At 41.2% G+C, this 8,972-nt stretch overlaps 1 protein-coding gene and 1 non-coding gene across 4 annotated transcripts in view; one reads left to right on the forward strand and one right to left on the reverse strand.

Moving 5' to 3' along the window:
- LOC116845257 overlaps positions 1 to 8,972 on the forward strand; it is a 211,350-nt gene that overhangs the window by 48,021 nt on the left and 154,357 nt on the right. The window lies entirely within an intron of this gene.
- Trnal-uaa lies at positions 4,701 to 4,784 on the reverse strand. Its single transcript has one exon. It is a non-coding gene; the product is annotated as a tRNA-Leu (tRNA).

An 8,972-nucleotide genomic window follows, 5' to 3' on the forward strand; every position in this document is an offset into this window, starting at 1 on the left:
GTTTTGATTATTGATTCGCCGATTACTTTTGTCAGAGAAAATTTTAATTGATTAAACATTGGTTTGTTAAACGCATTTGGCGGTTATCGCGCGATAAAAATGAGATAACTTATCAACCACGTGACTACACGCTTTTTGATAGTAGTACATGTAATACGGAGATAATCGGGCATTCTAATATTATTTTAGAGTGCGCACTTTTATCTCTCTTTCTCTCTCCCTGCGCAGGCAAGGCAGAAAGATAGTTAAATACGCCAAGCGCAAATAAACGCCAGAACCCCGAAAAAGACAAATCTACCGCGATACCAATGGATAGATCCGCGCTCGAGATTATTGCAGCGAACAGGGGGATGGAACATAACTCGCGATAGAATGGGCAGTTCGGGCGAAAGGACCGTGGACATTGGCGAAAAAGTCCATTTTTCTTGGCCGACGTTGCTATCGCCAGATTATGTCCCGCGCAGCTATATTGATGACAGTGGCAAAGCCGCCGAACCAGCCGGCTCAATCTAGTTCATGGTTTGTTTTGCTTTCGCACAATTTGTCATCCATTGTCTGAGCGCACGTACAGCCGACCCGCGCCGCGACCGTCTCCGATCGTTATTTATGGTTTCGAAGACGCTTGATTAATTTTTGCGTCTCGTTCTCTTAATGTCTGAAAATTGCTGGCTCGCTTTCAAAGCTTGGCAGCGGAAGAAAGAGAGATAGAGACAGAGAGATGGGTAGATAGATAGAAAGGGAATGAGGAGAAAGCGGGAGATATTCGCGCGAAACAATTCCCGACGCTTGCGAATGGCGCGATTAAACATGAATATCCAGCTCGTGATAAAATTACGCTTTTAAGCCGCGATTTGAGGTGACGGTGATGCGGGGCGATGGTCCGATCGTACAGAGAATAATTTAATATTCCTTATTCCGGTAATGCGATTTTTCACGCAACGCCAGGCGCGCGACGCTCGAGCATTACAAATACGATTTCTCCTGTCGCAATCGCGCGAGGGTGCGGGAGGGAGCCGTCGGAAGGCATTTTTCTCGCGCCTAACTTCGAATTTTCTTTTTATTTTCACGCTCCGCTCCCCACAAATCGAATCGCGACGGGGAGTGCGGAGGTGCGTGCGGCGATAAAAACACTTGATACCTGTAATTTCATGGACACGCGAATACACGTAGCGGACGAGATTCGGTGGAACAATATCTTGTACTTTACACGTCCGAAATTAACGCAGGCAATTCACCGCTTATTAATCCTCATGCGCAAACAAATCGTGAATTTCGGCTTGGACAATAATAATTTTCCAAGAAATCGTCGCACGTATTGAATATCACAAAAAAGGAAAACTGAATATGAGAGGTAGGATACAGTATCATAGAAAGAAAACGCGACCTTTCCTCTGACCCTCATTATCCGGCACCTTGTTCTCGATATCCGACCGCAGTATCGGCAACAACAACGGTCCTGAACGGTTTTCGTTTCACGTCTCTATTGTGTAACCTGCGCGTAAAGATTGTCTGAAATACATTCCCTCGGTCCTTTTTTTCTTTCTCTCTTTGCTTTTTCGGTACGAAACGCCTCTCGCGCTCACCCTCGAGTGAAGTCGAGAAGTTCACGGGATGGTAACGTGAGAACGGCAACAGATGTGCCGGAATGAAATTACAAGGTGTCGTTGCATTATGCCGACGTGTTGTACTTTTTTAGCGAAATTGTTGTGACAGGCATTTCAATGCGCGATTGTGCTTTTACTATCTCTTTCTCTCTTCTTTCCTACCTCTTACTTCTTTCCCCTTCGCTCCCGGCTGCCATAGGGTGGACACTTTTACGGTGTCGAGTCCCGGTCTTTTGGGAAAAGGGTCCGCGCGCCGCCTGTCGTTCGGCTAATCCCATTTAATCGGCCGCTTTTCCTTCCCGATACGCCGATTAGACTAAAACTAACATTCGGTTTCGAGGAGGATCGATCAGAAAGCGTCAGAGATTTGGCGTTTCTAAATAGAGATGCATTAGCATTTTTCTCAGGGCCGCGATTGTCGAGTCGTAATTTTAGTTTCGTAGAGACGTGTCGAATATCTTGTGAACACTTCGAAATTACTTTACATAATTTTCTTCATTAGCGGAATAATTAACTTGCTTGTGTTTGTGACATAGACAGTTGTGACATATATTCGCTATGCATGACTGATGCGTGGCAGTCTCTTATCCTGAATCTATATCCCGGCGCACATAATCTTAAACTCGCCTCTCGATGTCGCTATCAGCTTCGCTGCGAGATTAGCGAGTCGTAGCTGCAGCCGCAGCGGAGACCGCGTCGGTTTATCTCACGTTCCCTAATTGTCTATGACTATTCATCAAGTCATTTATACTCGACGCAATTATCACCCCCATCAGTCCCGAGACCCGAGTCATTTCGAATCCGACTACGTCGAAAGCTCCCGTCATTTATCTCCTTGTGGAAATGTCTCAGGATTGCGCCACGCCCCTTCCCCGGCATAATTAATGACGAATTACAAGTTAAAACGTAACAGTATTATTTCCAGCATTTCAAAAGTTAGCAAGCTAAATCGAACGCTTACATAATTATTTTATACAGCAATTCTTCAACTTTAATTATCTTTATACAGCCGAGACGAAATTTAGGTTTTATATTAACTCCACAAATTCTACCGAACTTGGAGGACACTACATACCTATCCTGATGCTACAAATAGTTATTTAATATCATTTTCTCCGTGTTGAATTGTCTTCAAAAAATACCTATATTCCAGAATTATTTAATATATTTCTTTATCTCAATATTCTATCTTAATTTAGTACAGATGAATGGGCAAAATTAATCGACAGATAAATAAAAGAATAATTTTTTATTCTTTTTCATTGGCATTGAAAATATGTATATGCATGAGATATGCATCTATACATTTGATTTGAAAATATGGTTTATCGATGCCCGCATTCTGCTCCTGCCTTTTTCTCGATTCGACATGCTATTCCTGGCTGTTGCATTATAGCATTAGGATATTAGCTCGTTGGTACTCGTATAGGTACAATTTGATCGATTAAATATGTGTTAATTAACGTGACGTCATCGAGAGTATGATTAAATATTTAAAGAGCGGGCAAGTGTTATTTTACGTAAAATGTAATGTAACGCTCGATCACGAGAAAGCATGACTCGCGAGAAGTATCAAAACGATGAACACGCGGGAAGAGGAATGCGGGATGTAAACATACCCGTTTTTGTCAGTCCGTCGTCGCTTATCGCTGAGATCACAACAATCAAAACATTGCGGACCTTCGAGACGGTTGAACCTACCTTTGTGTGTAGCGCGCTTTTGCAACTGTTTCCATTACGCCCTGAGCTGGCGAGCGACGCGCATATCACGGACTACGTGTGTCGATACGTTAATTAATATTTCCGTCGGGTGATTAAAATATTTCATCGGCATTTGAAATACTTAATCGAGCTGTCACCGGCATCGCGTTATTTAACACGTCTTCGATTGAATTGCATCCCGCGAGTGTCAGTGTCAGTGCCACGACGGAACAGCCAGGATGCTGAGTCGAGAATCTAGGATAGAGCACGCAGGATGCCGCGACGTAGACAGCGATATATTATACATTTTTAAGGTATGCCAAATCATTTATTATACAGAAGCCTTTCGTTTTTGACGAACTTATCGAGAATAAAGAAATACTCCGAATCGAAATTCAGGCCGACATTCATAGTCTGTCATAACTTAATAAATAATTATAACTTCCTGAATTGATTATTCGTCAGCTTATATGTGCACTTATCATATTATTTCATATAAGAGGAAACATTGATTTAACAAATCAATCAAATAACGATTTATGCATACGAATTTCTAATTAATTATTATTCTTGCAATGAAGATCCTAAGTAATTCACAACTATGAGTACCGGCCTTATATAATATAAATCTTGCAATTGCTGATTTTCTAATGTCTAATAGTGCTCCTTGGGACGCGAGTGAGATCTTATTTATATCTGTCAACGTTTTCTCATTCTTACTTAGCCTTGATATATTCTATATCTATTTTCTTTGAATCTACAATTAAATTTCCATTCGTAAAAATACAAAGCATTATTGGACACATAACTGTTATATCTTTCTTTACAGCTGCAGCTCTTTTAAGAGCTCATCTCATCGAAACTTTCAATATAAAAAAAGAAGAAAAAAAAAGAAAAATTTAGGAAGCGATGAGAATATAAAACGTGTTATTTTATTTACCAATTTGCTCCCCAAACCTTAATTGATTATCTATTTACTTGCTTATCTGCTCCAATATTCTTAGTTAAATAATTTACGTAATTAATACATTGCCAGTTAAAATAAAGGAAATGAAGATTATATGCAAATGGAATATTGAAAGATAATCAAGTATCAAATAATTTTTGAACAAGTTCGAGTTTTTTTAATATGGAGAAAATGATAATAACCATTTGTAGCATCAAGGTAAGACAACAATCTCTTTCAATATTACATTATATTTTATGATTCTTCATTAATCTTTTAAGTTCAGAAGAATTTGCAGGATTAATTTGGAACCAGAATTTCGATTCGGGCACACGTGGACGGGTAATCGGAAAAAATTGGAAAAAATTTCAGTTGGCCGAAGGAACGCCAGGTTTCTTTATTACTCTTTATTATATAATTATAGATGAGTTTCTTAAGAAAAAAAAATTTGCTAAGTGTGGGGTTCGAACCCACGCTCCCAGATGGGAACCAGATCTTAAGTCTGGCGCCTTAGACCGCTCGGCCAACCTAGCTTTCGTGAGTGGCTGGTCACGATGTACTCAGATGAATCATTAAGATATTAGATGATTGTTGAAACGTAATGCAATGTTTACTATCTCCATTTTGTTAAAACAAAAAAACAAGATTCTACAACCTATTTTAGCTGAATTCTTAATATTGGGACATTGCATTATTCTTTCAGTCATAGCGTTGATTATTTTAAGAAAATAATTATATAAATGTTAATTAACAATATAAAGTAATATTTATTAAATGATAAAATTTTGAGTGAAAAGTTTCCGACAGTTTGTTCCGCGCTTTTGATCTGGTCCCCGCAACTTTCCTCCTCACGTGATTATTCTCTGCAAACGCGCGTAATATCCGGACGATGTTGGAGAGAATATATTCCTGTGTATACTCCGTGTATACTTTTAAATGCACACGACTCTCGGGGCGAACGCAGCACGGCAATTTGCTCGGTACCGCTAATGCGCCGCTCTGTCTTTGCGTTCCCGAAGAAGAAAAAGTCACGGAAGTTGTAAGGCACGACGCGCTATTTGAATAATACCGTCATTACTCAGCCCGCTTGTTCCACGGTGTGACTAACGATGAGTCGAGGTGGAGGGACTCTCGTACTTGTGAAATTTGATCGTAATCGGCTAATCCGCGACGACCGCGACTCTTGAAGAAGGGAAGCTCCCGCGGCGCGCGCGTGTCGGAATGCCTTTTCTTCCTAAAGTAGTGTCGTGTAAGATAAAAAAAAGTACCAGTGTCCGGACATGTACCCTAATCCTGGACACACACATTCTTATTGCTTTGGTCTTAAAATATAAATATTTAAACTTTCCGTATGTAAAATATATGTACAAGTATTGAATATATATATATATATATATATATATATATATATATATATATTTTATATAATATTTCAACTTTTAACATAGAATGTGTATATATATATATATATATACACACACATTCTATGTTAAAAGTTGAAATATTCGTATTTAAAGACTAAAATAATAAGAATGTCCAGGATTAGGTACGTGTCCGGGAGTTGATATCTTATCTTACGTCGTTACGTTACGCATTTCCCGCATCAATCGACACATGATGCTATCGCGAATCAATACGATTCAGTAGCAATTTAAGAAGGCAAGAGCAATCAATAGCTGATCCGGGCGATCAAAGCCAACGCTCATCAAGTTCCAAGGATCTCATTGAGATCGTCGTCGTCGTCGTCATCGTCGTCCGTGCATCAACACGCGCAAATCCAACGACCCGTTTCCATTAGTCGGTTTAAAAGCCGGACACTGCGAATTTGCACGCGTATCATCTACGCTCCTCGTCGTTCCTCCTCGCGAGATGCAGAGGCGGGCCGTTCCTCTGCACGGCGCACCTGTACAGCCGGAACGATAAGACGTCGCCCACCATGCTCACAGGTAGCGTTCGCGATAAATCCGGCGCACGCGAACGATATTCCGCGACATAATGGCGAGAGAGAGAGAGAGAGAAAGACGAAGGAAAAAAACGAAGAAACCGACGGAAAGCTCGATAAAAGAGCGGTTGGGGCAGGGGGTGTATCGCGAGGTCGTCCCTCTCTCCTTGCCCTCCGCCATAGTGGCTGCACCATCGCTCGGCATAGTTGATGTTGTTGATGTTGGGATCGCGTGCCGCAGCGCGAATGTCGTACCAGTCTGCACCTATCCCGTTGTTAAGGCGTCTGTTTTGCCCCCCTCGTTCCCGCCGACCCCCCGCGGTCGTGTCATTAGCGTAATCATTCTCCGTCACTTGGACGATTCCTCGAGAGCGCCGGTACCTCGGACCACTTCATGTTTAAATCGTCCCGAGAGTTCGCTTCCACTTCCGACGGCGCGCGCGCGCGCGCGCGCTTTGGGGCTTCCTGATTGTGCACCGCGGGGAATCGTGTAACGCTCGCCTATAATAACTCGTCCGGCGAGCCAGACGTTCGCGAGCTGAAAATATTTCTTTCTTTCCGTCTGTCTCCCTTTTTCATATTTCCCTGAAGGAATCGCGTGTGTAAAGAGATGTTATTGAGAGGGACGGTCTTAATCGGCGTTCACGCGAACACGTTCACGAGTTGCGCGCGCGTCTCGCGTTCGTTGCTTTTTCCTTCCGGCGATTTATCTCGCGCGGGATAGGAATCGTAACGATTCGAAACGCATGCATTTGTCACCGTGTCGGGAACGCGCGTTCGTCATGATTCGACCAGCGGCGACGGAAAAATAATTAGACGAAACAGACGTTTCTCTCTCTGCGCGGCGCGCACGTGTGGCGTCACGAGTGCGAGAGAAGCGCAGCTGTTAACTGCGCTTTGGCTTTCTTCATTTAGGACTGCCATATGCCAAACTTTATCTCTCTTTTGAAGAGCCAGCGCCGACGTGACGAGAGAGCAATCTATCTCGGAATTAGTCGGCTATAAATAACCATTACAGGAATTTCAGATATCCTCGCGCGATCGGCGCTACGAAACCCGACGATCTTTGTCTCGCGTTTTACTTGCGAGGTGAATTTGTAACGTTAGCTACAAGAGTCACACCGTGGACCCGGTAAATCGTTAGCGCTCAAAGCACTAGGTTGTAAAATAATTTCGGATTATTTAGATGAAACGGAGCGACTCTGTTTTTACATCGTTATAATTTTATGAAACAATATATACATTATTCTGACTTACGATCTTCCACGATCCTTCGTATATATTATTTCATAAAATTATGACAGCATAAAAGCACAGTCGTTTCGTCATACTTGAAAAAACCCGAAATTACTTGAATAACCTAACTCAATACATTGTAAGCGAGAAGTGAGACGAGTTTGAACAAGTGGATTTGCAAGTAAACATAGGCAAGTGTTTCACACTAATTTTGATGAACGTCGAATACGATTTGGAGCAACTGAAAATAAGAGACGTGTTACACCCATTACATATGACACAAAAATTATGCCAGAACTCTGTTCAAGTTAACAAGATTTCCAGTTAACTTGAATAGAATTCGGATAACTTCAGCTGGAATTTTCTCACTCGTGTTCATATTTCACTAGAGAGGTTAATCCAACCAAACGTTTCCTCCGAACTCGATAATCAAATTTTTTTCGAGAGGTCTCTTATTTTCCGCTTGCCCCCAAAATCCATTAGAAGCGGCGTGAGAGACGCTTCGATATGTTTCTTCATTAGTCGTAATATTTCCATGTACGCGCGTTTTCGCAGAAATGGAGTGTTATTGATCAGCTGCAAAAATGCATACCGTGCTGCGGTCGCGTCGAGCGTGTCAGTAATTGATAGATAATATTGGCGGGAAATAAACGCAGGAAACACCACGAATGTGTGTCGCGGAGTGAACGAAGATCTTTGTATGGCGTGATTGGTCAAGCAATTTGTAGACACTGATTGTGTCTATCGACGGCTATGATTTGTGTAATCGTCTTTGACCCGGCCCGGGTTATCTCGCGGAACAGTCGCTCGTTGTGTGATTTTTATTCACTCCAAGTTTTCACCTTATCGCCATACGTAAACATTATGCGACCAATGGTCGCCTTTAACGCAACGCTCTTACGCAATCTTTCATTCGGCACGTATTAAATTATCCCTTAAGTGCCTGACGAAGAGCGATATGAAACTTAAATTTGAAGATTCGAGATTGGCTTCGTCTGAATTTGATGAGCGCGTTCGGTCCCACGTAAAATGACGTTACTCACAGAGAGACAAACGGATATTTTGAGATAATGCAAATTAATCTCGGCGTTAATACGCAGACAGAATTTTGTAGTAAAAATTACTGTAGATGGATGAACATTCTGTTAAAATTAACTATCCAACTATCAACTGTGAAATGGATTATATTTGCTGAAAAATGTGCTATATTTGATAGCGAAATTTGCTTTGTTTTTTTTAGTAAGATGGATCTTACTGACAGTTTATTCTTCTGCACACACACACTACTAAAGAACATAATAAAATTGAAAAGAATTTTTATATAAGAAGGAATCTATAGGTTCTTTCCCATATACAAATTCTTTTCAATTTTACTATGTTCTTTAATAATATCAGTTCTTTAAAAAAAATATATATTTTTAAAAAGCTAATTTTTCTACTTTCTAAAAACTAATGTGTACAATATACAATACACACACACACACACACACACACACACACACACACACACACACACACACACACACACACACATGTATATATA

This window comes from Odontomachus brunneus, unplaced genomic scaffold, assembly GCF_010583005.1.
Source record: "Odontomachus brunneus isolate Ranch 3 - 2012 unplaced genomic scaffold, Obru_v1 Obru_scaffold_050, whole genome shotgun sequence".
NCBI lineage: Eukaryota > Metazoa > Arthropoda > Insecta > Hymenoptera > Formicidae > Odontomachus > Odontomachus brunneus.